The sequence below is a fragment of the Salmo salar genome, chromosome 17, assembly GCF_965601325.2.
Source record: "Salmo salar chromosome 17, fSalSal1, whole genome shotgun sequence".
Classification (NCBI taxonomy): Eukaryota; Metazoa; Chordata; class Actinopteri; order Salmoniformes; family Salmonidae; genus Salmo; species Salmo salar.
Genome location: NC_138307.1, coordinates 31790001 through 31805035, shown reverse-complemented (window position 1 = coordinate 31805035; position 15035 = coordinate 31790001).

The window sequence follows — 15035 nt, the reverse complement described above, 5'->3', positions numbered from 1 at the left end:
CATCATGTCTCCCTTCACATTCAGACAACAGTATTTATCCTGTCTCCCTTCATATTCAGACTGCAGTATTCATCCTGTCTCCCTTCTCATTCAGACTACAGTATTCATCCTGTCTCCCTTCACATTCAGACTACAGTATTTATCCTGTCTCCTTGCTCATTCAGACTACAGTATTCATCCTGTCTCCCTTCACATTCAGACTACAGTATTCATCCTGTCTCCCTGCTTATTCAGACTACAGTATTCATCCTGTCTCCCTTCTCATTCAGACTACAGTAATCATCCTGTCTCCCTTCACATTCAGACTACAGTATTCATCCTCTCTCCCTGCTCATTCAGACTACAGTATTCATCCTGTCTCCTACACATTCAGACTACAGTATTCATCCTGTCTCCCTACTACAGTATTTATCCTGTCTCCCTTCTCATTCAGACTACAGTATTCATCCTGTCTCCCTTCTCATTCAGACTACAGTATTCATCCTGTCTCCCTTCACATTCAGACTACAGTATTCATCCTGTCTCCCTTCTCATTCAGACTACAGTATTCATCCTGTCTCCCTTCTCATTCAGACTACAGTATTCATCCTGTCTTCCTTTTTCATTCAGACTACAGTATCCATCCTGTCTCCCTTCACATTCAGACTACAGTACCCATCCTGTCTCCCTTCTCATTCAGACTACAGTATTCATCCTGTCTCCCTTCACATTCAGACTACAGTATTCATTCTGTCTCCCTTCTCATTCAGACTACAGTATTCTTCCTGTCTCCCTGCTCATTCAGACTACAGTATTCATCCTGTCTCCCTTCACATTCAGACTACAGTATTCGTCCTGTCTCCCTTCTCATTCAGACTACAGTATTCATCCTGTCTCCCTTCACATTCAGACTACAGTATTCATCCTGTCTCCCTTCTCATTCAGACTACAGTATCCATCCTGTCTCCCTTCTCATTCAGACTACAGTATCCATCCTGTCTCCCTGCTCATTCAGACTACAGTATTCATCCTGTCTCCCTTCTCATTCAGACTACAGTATTCATCCTGTCTCCCTTCACATTCAGACTACAGTATTCATCCTGTCTCCTTGCTCATTCAGAATACAGTATTCATCCTGTCTCCCTTCTCATTCAGACTACAGTATTCATCCTGTCTCCCTTCACATTCAGACAACAGTATTTATCCTGTCTCCCTTCATATTCAGACTGCAGTATTCATCCTGTCTCCCTTCACATTCAGACTACAGTATTTATCCTGTCTCCTTGCTCATTCAGACTACAGTATTCATCCTGTCTCCCTTCACATTCAGACTACAGTATTCATCCTGTCTCCCTGCTCATTCAGAGTACAGTATTCATCCTGTCTCCCTTCTCATTCAGACTACAGTAATCATCCTGTCTCCCTTCACATTCAGACTACAGTATTCATCCTCTCTCCCTGCTCATTCAGACTACAGTATTCATCCTGTCTCCCTTCTCATTCAGACTACAGTATTCATCCTGTCTCCCTACTACAGTATTTATCCTGTCTCCCTTCTCATTCAGACTACAGTATTCATCCTGTCTCCCTTCTCATTCAGACTACAGTATTCATCCTGTCTCCCTTCTCATTCAGACTACAGTATTCATCCTGTCTCCCTTCTCATTCAGACTACAGTATTCATCCTGTCTCCCTTCTCATTCATACTACAGTATTCATCCTGTCTCCCTTCTCATTCAGACTACAGTATTCATCCTGTCTCCCTTCTCATTCAGACAACAGTATTCATCCTGTCTCCCTGCTCATTCAGACTACAGTATTCATCCTGTCTCCCTTCTCATTCAGACTACAGTATTCATCCTGTCTCCCTACTACAGTATTTATCCTGTCTACCTTCTCATTCAGACTACAGTATTCATCCTGTCTCCCTTCTCATTCAGACTACAGTATTCATCCTGTCTCCCTGCTCATTCAGACTACAGTATTTATCCTGTCTCCCTTCACATTCAGACTACAGTATTCATCCTGTCTCCCTTCTCATTCAGACTACAGTATTCATCCTGTCTCCCTTCTCATTCAGACTACAGTATTCAGCCTGTCTTCCTTTTTCATTCAGACTACAGTATCCATCCTGTCTCCCTTCTCATTCAGACTACAGTATCATCCTGTCTCCCTTCTCATTCAGACTACAGTATTCATCCTGTCTCCCTTCACATTCAGACTACAGTATTCATCCTGTCTCCCTTCTCATTCAGACTACAGTATTCATCCTGTCTCCTTGCTCATTCAGACTACAGTATTCATCCTGTCTCCCTTCTCATTCAGACTACAGTATTCATCCTGTCTCCCTTCTCATTCAGACTACAGTATTCATCCTGTCTCCCTGCTCATTCAGACTACAGTATTCATCCTGTCTCCCTTCTCATTCAGACTACAGTATTCATCCTGTCTCCCTGCTCATTCAGACTACAGTATTCATCCTGTCTCCCTTCTCATTCAGACTACAGTATTCATCCTGTCTCCCTTCACATTCAGACTACAGTATTCATCCTGTCTCCTTGCTCATTCAGAATACAGTATTCATCCTGTCTCCCTTCTCATTCAGACTACAGTATTCATCCTGTCTCCCTTCACATTCAGACAACAGTATTTATCCTGTCTCCCTTCATATTCAGACTGCAGTATTCATCCTGTCTCCCTTCTCATTCAGACTACAGTATTCATCCTGTCTCCCTTCACATTCAGACTACAGTATTTATCCTGTCTCCTTGCTCATTCAGACTACAGTATTCATCCTGTCTCCCTTCACATTCAGACTACAGTATTCATCCTGTCTCCCTGCTCATTCAGAGTACAGTATTCATCCTGTCTCCCTTCTCATTCAGACTACAGTAATCATCCTGTCTCCCTTCACATTCAGACTACAGTATTCATCCTCTCTCCCTGCTCATTCAGACTACAGTATTCATCCTGTCTCCCTTCTCATTCAGACTACAGTATTCATCCTGTCTCCCTACTACAGTATTTATCCTGTCTCCCTTCTCATTCAGACTACAGTATACATCCTGTCTCCCTTCTCATTCAGACTACAGTATTCATCCTGTCTCCCTGCTCATTCAGACTACAGTATTCATCCTGTCTCCCTTCACATTCAGACTACAGTATTCATCCTGTCTCCCTTCTCATTCAGACTACAGTATTCATCCTGTCTCCCTTCTCATTCAGACTACAGTATTCATCCTGTCTCCCTTCTCATTCAGACTACAGTATTCATCCTGTCTCCCTTCTCATTCATACTACAGTATTCATCCTGTCTCCCTTCTCATTCAGACTACAGTATTCATCCTGTCTCCCTTCTCATTCAGACAACAGTATTCATCCTGTCTCCCTGCTCATTCAGACTACAGTATTCATCCTGTCTCCCTTCTCATTCAGACTACAGTATTCATCCTGTCTCCCTACTACAGTATTTATCCTGTCTCCCTTCTCATTCAGACTACAGTATTAATCCTGTCTCCCTTCACATTCAGACTACAGTATTCATCCTGTCTCCCTTCTCATTCAGACTACAGTATTTATCCTGTCTCCTTGCTCATTCAGACTACAGTATTCATCCTGTCTCCCTTCTCATTCAGACTACAGTATTCATCCTGTCTCCCTTCTCATTCAGACTACAGTATTCATCCTGTCTCCCTGCTCATTCAGACTACAGTATTCATCCTGTCTCCCTTCTCATTCAGACTACAGTATTCATCCTGTCTCCCTGCTCATTCAGACTACAGTATTCATCCTGTCTCCCTTCTCATTCAGACTACAGTATTCATCCTGTCTCCCTTCTCATTCAGACTACAGTATTCATCCTGTCTCCCTTCATATTCAGACTACAGTATTCATCCTGTCTCCCTTCTCATTCATACTACAGTATTCATCCTGTCTCCCTTCTCATTCAGACTACAGTATTCATCCTGTCTCCCTTCTCATTCAGACAACAGTATTCATCCTGTCTCCCTTCTCATTCAGACTACAGTATTCATCCTGTCTCACTTCACATTCAGACTACAGTACCCGTCCTGTCTCCCTTCTCATTCAGACTACAGTATTCATCCTGTCTCCCTTCACATTCAGACTACAGTATTCGTCCTGTCTCCCTTCTCATTCAGACTACAGTAATCATCCTGTCTCCCTTCACATTCAGACTACAGTATTTATCCTGTCTCCCTTCTCATTCAGACTACAGTATTCATCCTGTCTCCCTTCTAATTCAGACTACAGTATTCATCCTGTCTCCCTGCTCATTCAGACTACAGTATTCATCCTGTCTCCCTTCACATTCAGACTACAGTATTCATCCTGTCTCCCTTCTCATTCAGACTACAGTATTCATCCTGTCTCCCTTCTCATTCAGACTACAGTAAACATCCTGTCTTCCTTTTTCATTCAGACTACATTATCCATCCTGTCTCCCTTCTCATTCAGACTACAGTATCATCCTGTCTCCCTTCTCATTCAGACTACAGTATTCATCCTGTCTCCCTTCACATTCAGACTACAGTATTCATCCTGTCTCCCTTCTCATTCAGACTACAGTATTCATCCTGTCTCCTTGCTCATTCAGACTACAGTATTCATCCTGTCTCCCTTCTCATTCAGACTACAGTATTCATCCTGTCTCCCTTCTCATTCAGACTACAGTATTCATCCTGTCTCCCTGCTCATTCAGACTACAGTATTCATCCTGTCTCCCTTCTCATTCAGACTACAGTATTCATCCTGTCTCCCTGCTCATTCAGACTACAGTATTCATCCTGTCTCCCTTCACATTCAGACTACAGTAATCATCCTGTCTCCCTTCACATTCAGACTACAGTATTCATCCTGTCTCCCTGCTCATTCAGACTACAGTATTCATCCTGTCTCCCTGCTCATTCAGACTACAGTATCCATCCTGTCTCCCTTCACATTCAGACTACAGTAATCATCCTGTCTCCCTTCTCATTCAGACTACAGTATTCATCCTGTCTCACTGCTCATTCTGCGCCGTGTGTGTGTTTGGGGTCATCCTTCTCTCAGCCCTGTCTCAGAAACACACCTGAACTGATGTGGGCATGTGACCTATTCCCGACCGCTGTGTGTGTGTGTGTGTGTGTGTGTGTGTGTGTGTGTGTGTGTGTGTGTGTGTGTGTGTGTGTGTGTGTGTGTGTGTGTGTGTGTGTGTGTGTGAGTGCCAGTGTACGACTCCCTACTCCCCACCGCTGGGAAGAGGATGGGTGTGAGCTTGGTCCTGTTAATTTAAATTGATGGCCTATGTGACAGACAGTGTTTGAAATGTGTAAACCTTTCCAAAGCACCAGCTCTCTCCCAAGCGCTCACATGACTCATTTTACTATTAGCTATACCAGCCCTAACAGCTTCTATCTATCTGCTATAGCCGAAGGTGGTGCTGTAAAATGTGGAATTATAATGTTGTACTTTAGAGGATTTACAGTGCATTCTGGGAAGTATTCAGACCCTTTGACTTTTTCCACATTTTCTTATGTTACAGTCTTATTCTAAAATGTATTAAATACATATTTTTCCTTCTCAATCGACACACAATACCCCATGATGACATCACAATACCACATGATGACATCACAATACCCCATGATGACATCACAATACCACATGATGACATCACAATACCCCATGATGACATCACAATACCCCATGATGACATCACAATACCACATGATGACATCACAATACCCCATAATGACAATCTTTTTTACAATTTCACAGTATTATTCCAGCCTCATGTTGTGGAAATATAAATAAAACACAGGATAATTCACATTTTTGACTGGGCCTTTTACTATGCATGAGTGTGTGTGTGAGTTTGAGTGTGTGAGTGAAGGTGTGTGTCTGAGTGTCCATGAGTTCCTGTGTGCATGCATTCGTTAGTGTGTGTGTGTGCATGTGCGTGCGTGTGTGCGTGTCCATGTGAGTGTGTGTGCGTGTGTGTGTGTGTCTGCATGTCCGTGTGAGTGTGTGTGCGTGTCCATGTGTGTGTGTGTGTGTGTGTCTGCATGTCCGTGTGAGTGTGTGTGCGTGTCCGTGTGCGTGTCCGTGTGAGTGTGTGTGTGTGTGTGTGTGTCCGTGTGTGTGTGCGTGTCCGTATGAGTGTGTGTGTGTGTGCGTGTGCGTGTCCGTATGAGTGTGTGTGTGTGTGTGTGTGCGTGTCCGTATGAGTGTGTGTGTGTGTGCGTGTGCGTGTCCGTATGAGTGTGTGTGTGTGTGCGTGTACGTGTCCGTATGAGTGTGTGTGCGTGTGCTTGTGCGTGTCCGTGTGAGTGTGTGTGTGTGTGTGCGTGTCCGTGTGTGTGTGCATGTCCGTGTGAGTGTGTGTGTGTGTGAGTGTGTGTCCGTGTGAGTGTGTGTGTGTGTGTGTGTGTGTGTGTGTGTGTCTGCATGTCCGTGTGAGTGTGTGTGCGTGTCCGTGTGCGTGTCCGTGTGAGTGTGTGTGCGTGTGTGTGTGTGTGTGTCCGTGTGTGTGTGCGTGTCCGTATGAGTGTGTGTGTGTGTGCGTGTGCGTGTCCGTATGAGTGTGTGTGTGTGTGTGTGTGCGTGTCCGTATGAGTGTGTGTGTGTGTGCGTGTGCGTGTCCGTATGAGTGTGTGTGTGTGTGCGTGTACGTGTCCGTGTGTGTGCGTGTGCTTGTGCGTGTCCGTGTGAGTGTGTGTGTGTGTGTGCGTGTCCGTGTGTGTGTGCATGTCCGTGTGAGTGTGTGTGTGTGTGAGTGTGTGTCCGTGTGAGTGTGTGTGTGTGTGTGTGTGTGTGTGTGTGTGTGTGTGTGTGTGTGTGTGCGTGTCCATATGAGTGTGTGTGTGTGTGTGCGTGTCCGTATGAGTGTGTGTGTGTGCGTGTGTGCGTGTTTGTGTGTGTGTGTGTGTGTGTGTGTGGTGTTTAAAGCTCATCTATGGAGTGATACTCTCATTAATGATCCAGATTTAGATTAATGGAGCTGCAGAGAGAAACACACAGCTTGCTGAGATTTCATTTACACCATGAACAAAAAGTCAAAAAAAGTTGGATATTTTTTGATGAGTATGGATTATGATTCAACTGTAACTGACTTATCAAGACACACCAATGGGATGTGTTGTATCTGTTACCAAGATACAACAATGGGATGTGTTGTATCTGTTACCAAGACACACCAATGGGATGTGTTGTATCTGTTACCAAGATACAACAATGGGATGTGTTGTATCTGTTACCAAGACACACCAATGGGATGTGTTGTATCTGTTACCAAGATACACCAATGGGATGTGTTGTATCTGTTACCAAGATACAACAATGGGATGTGTTGTGTCTAATACCAAGATACACCAATGGGATGTGTTGTGTCTGTTACCAAGATACACCAATGGGATGTGTTGTGTCTGTTACCAAGATACACCAATGGGATGTGTTGTATCACTTTTCAAGATACACCAATGGAATGTGTTGTATCTGTTACCAAGACACACCAATGGGATGTGTTGTGTCTAATACCAAGATACACCAATGGGATGTGTTGTGTCTGTTACCAAGATACACCAATGGGATGTGTTGTGTCTAATACCAAGATACACCAATGGGATGTGTTGTGTCTGTTACCAAGATACACCAATGGGATGTGTTGTATCTGTTACCAAGACACACCAATGGGATGTGTTGTGTCTGTTACCAAGATACACCAATGGGATGTGTTGTATCTGTTACCAAGACACACCAATGGGATGTGTTGTGTCTGTTACCAAGATACACCAATGGGATGTGTTGTATCTGTTACCAAGACACACCAATGGGATGTTTTGTATCTGTTACCAAGATACACCAATGGGAAGTGTTGTGTCGAAATGGTGCTGAGACAAAGATTGTATAAGGAAGGATGGAATTAAACCAACGGAGAGCGATTTGGAGAGAGAGGGAGGGAGAGGGAGAGAGAGAGGGAGGGAGAGAGAGAGAGAGAGAGAGAGAGAGATAGAGAGGGAGGGAGAAAGAGAGAGAGGGGAGATAGAGAGAGGGAGAGTGCGGAAGAGAGAATTAAGTAGAGGGAGAAAGAGGTAAAGATGAAAGAGGAGGGAGAGGGAGAGATGAAGAGAGAGAGCGAGATAGAGAGGTGGAGAGAGAGGAGAGAGAGGGAGAGAGGGGGAGGGAGAGGAGAGAGAGAGAATAGACATTGTGGTGTTTATTGATGTTTGATGACCGATGTGATTTCTCATGGTGAGAGGTGCTTCTTCTCACGCCGCATTTGAATGTTTAACACTAAACATCTGTCTTTGTTAACTAACATATCTTTGTTATTCTGTGGTGGAGCCCAGCATTACATCTCAATAGACGACAGTACAACACAGTAGACGACAGTACAACACTGTACACGACAGTACAACACCGTACAGCACAGTAGACAACAATACAACACCGTTCAACACAGTAGATGACAATACAACACCGTTCAACACAGTAGAAGACAGTACAACATCGTACAACACAGTAGATGACAGTACAACACCGTACAACACAGTAGACGACAGTACAGCACTGTACAACACAGTAGATGACAGTACAGCGCTGTACAACACAAAAGACGACAGTACAGCACAACACAGTAGACAACAGTACAGCACTGTACAACACAGTAGACGACAGTACAACACTGTACAGCACAGTAGACAACAGTACAACACTGTACAACACAGTAGACGACAGTACAGCACTGTACAACACAGTAGACAACAGTACAGCACAACACAGTAGAAAACAGTACAACACAGTAGATGACAGTACAAAATTATACAGCACAGTAGATGACAGTACAACACTGTACAACAGAGTAGACAACAATACAACACTGTACAACACAGTAGATGACAGTACAAAATCATACAGCACAGTAGATGACAGTACAAAACTGTACAACACAGTAGACAACAATACAACACTGTACAACACAGCAGATGACAGTTTAACACTATACAACACCGTAGACAACAATACAACACTGTACAACACAGTAGACAACAGTACAACACTGTACAACACAGTAGACAACAATACAACACTATACAACACAGTAGACAACAATACAACACTGTACAACACAGTAGATGACAGTACAAAATTATTATACAGCACAGTAGATGACAATACAACACTGTCGAACACAGTAGACAACAATACAACACTGTACAACACAGTAGATGACAGTACAACACTGTACAACACAGTAGTTGACAGTACAACAGTACAACACAGTAGATGACAGGACAACACTGAACAACACAGTAGACAACAATACAACACTGTACAACACTGTACAGCACAGTATACAACAATATAACACTGTACAACACAGTAGATGACAGTACAACACCGTACAACACAGTTGACAACAATACAACACTGTTCAACACAGTAGACGACAGTACAACACTGTACAACACAGTGGACAACACTATACAACACAATAGACGACAGTACAACACCGTACAACACAGTAGACGTCAATAACACACCGTTCAACACAGTAGATGACAATACAACACAGTTCAACACAGTAGACGACAGTACAACACAGTACAACACAATAGACGACAATACAACACTGTTGAACACAGTAGACAACAATACAACACTATACAACACAGCAGACAGCAGTACAACACAGTAGACAACAGTACAACACAGTAGACAACAATACAACACAGTAGATGACAGTACAACACTGAACAACACAGTAGACAACAATACAACACTGTACACGACAGTACAACACTGTACAGCACAGTAGACAACAATATAACACTATACAACACAGTAGACGACAGTACAGCACTGTACAACACAGTAGACGACAGTACAACACAGTAGATGACAGTTCAACAGTAAAACACAGTAGATGACAGTACAACACTGTACAACACAGTAAACAACAATACAACACTGTACACGACAGGTCAACACTGTACAGCACAGTAGACAACAATACAACACTGTACAATACAGTAGATGACAGTACAAAATTATACAGCACAGTAGATGACAGTACAACACTGTACAACACAGCAGACGACAGTATAACACTATACAACACAGTAGACAACAATACAACACTGTACAACGCAGTAGACAACAGTACAACACTGTACAACACAGTAGACAACAATACAACACTGTACAACACAGTAGATGACAGTACAAAATTATACAGCACAGTAGATGACAGTACAACACTGTACAACACAGTAGATGACAATACAACACTGTACAACACAGTAGACAACAATACAACACTGTACAACACAGTAGATGACAGTACAATACAACACAGTATATGACAGTACAACACAGAAGATGACAGTACAACACTGTACAAGACAGTAGACAACAATACAACACTGTACACGACAGTACAACACTGTACAACACAGTAGACAACAATACAACACTGTTCAACACAGTAGACGACAGTACCATACTGTACAAGACAGTAGACAACAGTACAACACTATACAACACAGTAGACAACACTATACAACACATTAGACGACAGTACAACACCGTACAACACAGTAGACGTCAATACAACACCGTTCAACACAGTAGATGACAATACAACACCGTTCAACACAGTAGACGACAGTACAACACCGTTCAACACAGTAGACGACAGTACAACACTGTACAACACAGTAGATGACAGTACAGCACTGTACAACACAGTAGACAACAGTTCAACACTCTACAACACAGTAGATTACAGTACAACACTGTACAACACAGTAGATGACAATACAACAGTACAACACAGTAGATGACAGTACAACACTGAACAACACAGTAGACAACAATACAACACTGTACACGACAGTACAACACTGTACAGCACAGTAGACAACAATATAACACTGTACAACACAGTAGATGACAGTACAACACCGTACAACACAGTAGACAACAATACAACACTGTTCAACACAGTAGACGACAGTACAACACTGTACAAGACAGTAGTTAACAGTACAACACTATACAACACAGTTGACAACACTGTACAACACAGTAGACGACAGTACAACACCGTACAACACAGTAGACGTCAATACAACACCGTTCAACACAGTAGATGACAATACAACACCGTTCAACACAGTAGACGACAGTACAACACAGTACAACACAGTAGACGACAATACAACACCGTTGAACACAGTAGACGACAGTACAGCACTATACAACACAGTAGACGACAGTACAACACCGTTGAACACAGTAGACGACAGTACAACACTATACAACACAGTAGACAACAATACAACACTGTACACGACAGGTCAACACTGTACAGCAGAGTAGACAACAATACAACACTGTACAATACAGTAGATGAGAGTACAAAATTATACAGCACAGTAGATGACAGTACAACACTGTACAACACAGCAGACGACAGTATAACACTATACAACACAGTTGACAACAATACAACACTGTACAACGCAGTAGACAACAGTACAACACTGTACAACACAGTAGACAACAATACAACACTATACAACACAGTAGATGACAGTACAAAATTATACAGCACAGTAGATGACAGTACAACACTTTACAACACAGTAGACAACAATACACCACTGTACAACACAGTGGACAACAATACAACACTGTACAACACAGTAGATGACAGTACAATACTGTAGACCACAGTAGATGACAGTACAACAGTACAACACAGAAGATGACAGTACAACACTGTACAAGACAGTAGACAACAATACAACACTGTACACGACAGTACAACACTGTACAGCACAGTATACAACAATACAACACTGTACTACACAGTAGGGAACAGTACAACACTGTACTACACAGTAGACAACAGTACAACACTGTACAACACGGTAGACAACAGTACAGCACTGTATAACACGGTAGACAACAGTACAACACTGTACTACACAGTAGACAACAGTACAACACTGTACAACATTGTAGGCAACAATACAGCAGTGTACAACACAGTATTTTTTATTTTTTTTACGGGTTTTTCTCATTGAGATAACATCTCTTTTCAAGAGAGACGTGGTCCATTAGCAGCAAGGGGAAAGAAAGTTCTTGTTAGTTTATTTCTATGTTAGTTCTAGTCTTTCTATTTCTATGTTTAGTTAATGGGGTTGACCTTCAATTGGAAGCAGCTGCTCCTCGTTGCATCCACAGGCCGGTGGGCTCGGTGCCAGCGTCCCGCATTTGCCGGGGGGAAGCGGGCACCCAGCCAGTACGGGTGGTGCCAGTCCTGCGCTCGAGACCGCCAGTGCGCCTCCACGGCCCAATGTATCCTGTTCCCGCTCCCCGCACTAGCCCAGAGGTGCGTGTCTCCAGTCTGGCGCCTCCAAAGCCAGCACCACACACCAGGTCTCCAGTGCGTCAGCCCAGTCCAGCTCGTCCTGCTCCTGCTCCTCGCACTAGCCCTGTGGTGCGTGTCCCTAGTCTGGCTTCCTAAGCCATCCCCACGCATCAGGCCTTCAGTGCGCATTGCCCGTCCAGAGCTTCCGGCAACAGTGCCCTGTCCAGAGTGTCCGGCGACAGTGCCCTGTCCAGAGTGTCCGGCGACAGTGCCTCGTCCAGAGTGTCCGGCGACAGTGCCTCGTCCAGAGTGTCCGGCGACAGTGCCCCGTAGAGAGATGGCCCACAGTCCGGAACCGAGAGAGACGGCCCACAGTCCGGAACCGAGAGAGACGGCCCACAGTCCGGAACCGAGAGAGACGGCCCACAGTCCGGAATCGGCGCAGCCAGAGTTTCCCTCCAGTCCGGAGCTCCCAGAGTCGCCCTCCAGCCCGAGGTCTCCAGCGACGCGCATCAGCCCGAGGTCTCCAGCGACGCGCATCAGCCCGAGGTCTCCAGCGACGCGCATCAGCCCAAGGTCTTCAGCGATGCACCATAGCCCAGAGACTTCGGGAGGAGTAAAATGTAATAAGTATTTAGCGGGGGTGGCCAGGTTAGGTTGGGGAGTAAGGCCGGAGCCGTAGACAACACTACAACACTTTACAGCTCAGTAGACAACAGTACAACACTATACAGCTCAGCAGACACCAGTTCAACACTGTACAACACAGTAGACAACAGTACAACACTGTACAACACAGTAGACAACAGTACAACACTATACAACACAGTAGACAACAGTACAACACTGTACAACACGGTAGACAACAATACAACACTGTTCAACACAGTAGACAACAGTACAACACTGTTCAACACAGTAGACAACAGTACAACACTGTACAACACAGTAGACAACAGTACAACACTGTACAACACAGTAGACAACAGTACAACACTGTTCAACACAGTAGACAACAGTACAACACTGTTCAACACAGTAGACAACAGTACAACACTGTACAACACTGTAGACAACAGTACAACACTATACAACACTGTGTGTCTCAATAACATCTGTCCCCCCAACATAACAGCACAGAAACATCTCCATCTCTCCACCAGCTGTCAGCCAGGGGACACACCTCAGCCTTTCAAATTAATTGGATTCTTTCAAATAAATTGTAACTCTGTGCAGTCATTTCAATCAATCCTTGTAATTACTAATTGTGTGTGGCACAAGGAAGATTTGTGATGTGTGTGTCATGACTGGCTGACTCTCGTCTCTCTCCGCTGCTCGACGGACGTTGTGTGATGAATGGTTGTTTTGCTAGTGTCACAGCCAGCTAGTATAGTCCTTCAGTTCACTGTGCTGTGTACCTGACCAGGGAGAGAAGTCCTTCAGTTCACTGTGCTGTGTACCTGACCAGGGAGAGAAGTCCTTCAGTTCACTGTGCTGTGTACCTGACCAGGGAGAGAAGTCCTTCAGTTCACTGTGCTGTGTACCTGACCAGGGAGAGAAGTCCTTCAGTTCACTGTGCTGTGTACCTGACCAGGGAGAGAAGTCCTTCAGTTCACTGTGCTGTGTACCTGACCAGGGAGAGAAGGTGATGGAGACATATAAACAGGGATAATAGCTGACCAGTGTACCAGAGAGAAAGAGAGAGAGACAGAGAGAGAACTCAAGCTGTAGAGAGAGAGAGAGAGAGAGAGAGAGAGACAGACAGACAGACAGACAGACAGACAGACAGACAGACAGACAGACAGACAGACAGACAGACAGACAGACAGACAGCTCAAGTTGTAGAGAGAGAGAGATAGAGAGAGAGAGAGAGAGAGAGAGATGGAGAGAGAGCTCAAGCTGTAGAGAGAGAGAGAGAGAGAGAGAGAGAGAGAGAGAGATGGAGAGAGAGCTCAAGCTGTTGAGAGAGAGAGACGGCGAGAGAGCTCAAGCTGTAGAGAGAGAGAGAGAGAGAGAGAGAGAGAGAGGAGAGAGAGAGAGAGAGAGAGAGAGAGAGAGAGAGAGAGAGAGAGAGAGAGAGAGAGAGAGAGAGAGAGAGGAGAGAGAGAGAGAGAGAGAGAGAGAGAGAGAGACGGAGAGAGAGCTCAAGCTGTAGAGAGAGAGAGAGAGAGACGGAGAGAGAGCTCAAGCTGTAGAGAGAGAGAGAGAGAGACGGAGAGAGAGCTCAAGCTGTAGAGAGAGAGAGAGAGAGACGGAGAGAGAGCTCAAGCTGTAGAGAGAGAGAGAGAGAGACAGAGAGAGAGCTCAAGCTCAAGCTGTAGAGAGAGAGAGAGCGAGACGGAGAGAGAGCTCAAGCTGTAGAGAGAGAGAAAGAGAGAGAGAGATGGAGAGAGAGCTCAAGCAGTAGAGAGAGAGAGAGAGAGAGAGAGAGAGAGAGAGATGGAGAGAGAGCACAGCCAAATTACGTTGTTCCTCAAAAGAACAGACATGGAAACAACCACACATTCACAGCCCAGTAAGCTGTACAACATCAGAAATTCATACAGATGTGCCCAAAACAGCACAGAAGAATACCAGAAAGCAACCTGGAACCAAAATATCCAAACACTCTTAGATAACTTTCTGGATACCACATTCACTCACAGTAAAGAAGGCATCAATCTAGCAGTTAAAAACA